The sequence below is a fragment of the Beta vulgaris genome, chromosome 4 (assembly GCF_026745355.1).
Source record: "Beta vulgaris subsp. vulgaris cultivar EL10 chromosome 4, EL10.2, whole genome shotgun sequence".
In the NCBI taxonomy this organism is placed as follows: domain Eukaryota; kingdom Viridiplantae; phylum Streptophyta; class Magnoliopsida; order Caryophyllales; family Amaranthaceae; genus Beta; species Beta vulgaris.
The window spans coordinates 4768771-4769863 of record NC_079205.1 but is presented as its reverse complement, the minus strand read 5'-3'; the positions used below and the strand labels follow the sequence as shown (position 1 = coordinate 4769863).

The following is a 1093-nucleotide window of genomic DNA, read 5'->3' as shown; positions in this document are numbered from 1 at the left end:
GATTTCTTGAACGTGATTTAGAAAGGGATTTGTAAAGTTTCCTAACATAAGTGATTTGGGAATGATGTTGAAATTTAATTTCCGGTAACTTTGTTTGAATCCCCATTTTGGTATTGATATTATTTTTGTAATTAAGTAAGGGAAAAGGGGGCAAAATAGTTAGTTCAAAAGAGGACACCATAGGTCCCCCTTCCCTTATGTAATAGAGATAGATGTAAATATATGATGCATTGAATATTTGAATATATATTGGAAAAGAAATCCAATAACATTTTTCGAGTACATCAAACAAAACAATGAAGGAAAACCAACTACATAAATATTGATTAAATACATGAAACATGGTCATATAACATCAATGAATTAAACACAATTAAAGACTTGTAGGATTGAGACAATGAGGAGCTTGATCATCCGATAGGACACAACAATGTTGTCGATGGGTTAATATTTTGGCTTACAAATTCCACCTGCATCTGGGAAATCACCTTCAAGAACACAGGTTAATCCTTTACAACAAACAAATCCGGCAAATCCTCCACAAAATTCACCAGCTGCTTTACATGCAGTATTAACCTTTTGGGCGAACGATGGAGCTGAAATCATGTACAGACAACAATTAAGCAACACAAGTTTTGGATGAAAAAGGAGCAAGGAAAACGTAATTAATTATCTTTAAAGTATTAGAATTAGATTAATAAATCAATGAACTAGCTAATTTACCTGATAAAGCGAGAAAAACTGCCAACATAACGGTTATGATGAAGAAAGAAGTGGAAATCCTCGCCATTTGCAGATAATTTGGTCAGAGACTGCAAAAGTATGAGATTAAGTAACTTACTGAAGTAATAGTATAATAATAATATGATCAATGGAGATTGCAATCATGTCACTTTGTAGCCAATTCTATTTAAGTATTTATAGCTAGAAATGTGAAGTGTTAGGACAACTGTACATTAGGTTATGTTCAGTTCACCTTATTTTTGCTTATTTCAGATCTAATCAGATCAGATCAGATCAGATCAGATCAGATCAGAAAAAATAAGTTCAGATCAGATCAGTTCAGATCAGATCAGTTCAGATCATGCTTATA

At 32.6% G+C, this 1093-nt stretch overlaps 1 long non-coding RNA gene across 1 annotated transcript; it reads right to left on the bottom strand.

Annotated features, from left to right (window-relative positions):
* Positions 1-209: 209 nt before the first annotated feature.
* On the bottom strand, positions 210-875 carry LOC104907022 (uncharacterized). Its single transcript, XR_791976.3, has 2 exons — positions 724-875; positions 210-596 (listed from the first exon to the last, which is right to left on the bottom strand). It is a non-coding gene; the product is annotated as an uncharacterized LOC104907022 (long non-coding RNA).
* Between the last annotated feature and the right edge of the window lie 218 nt (positions 876-1093).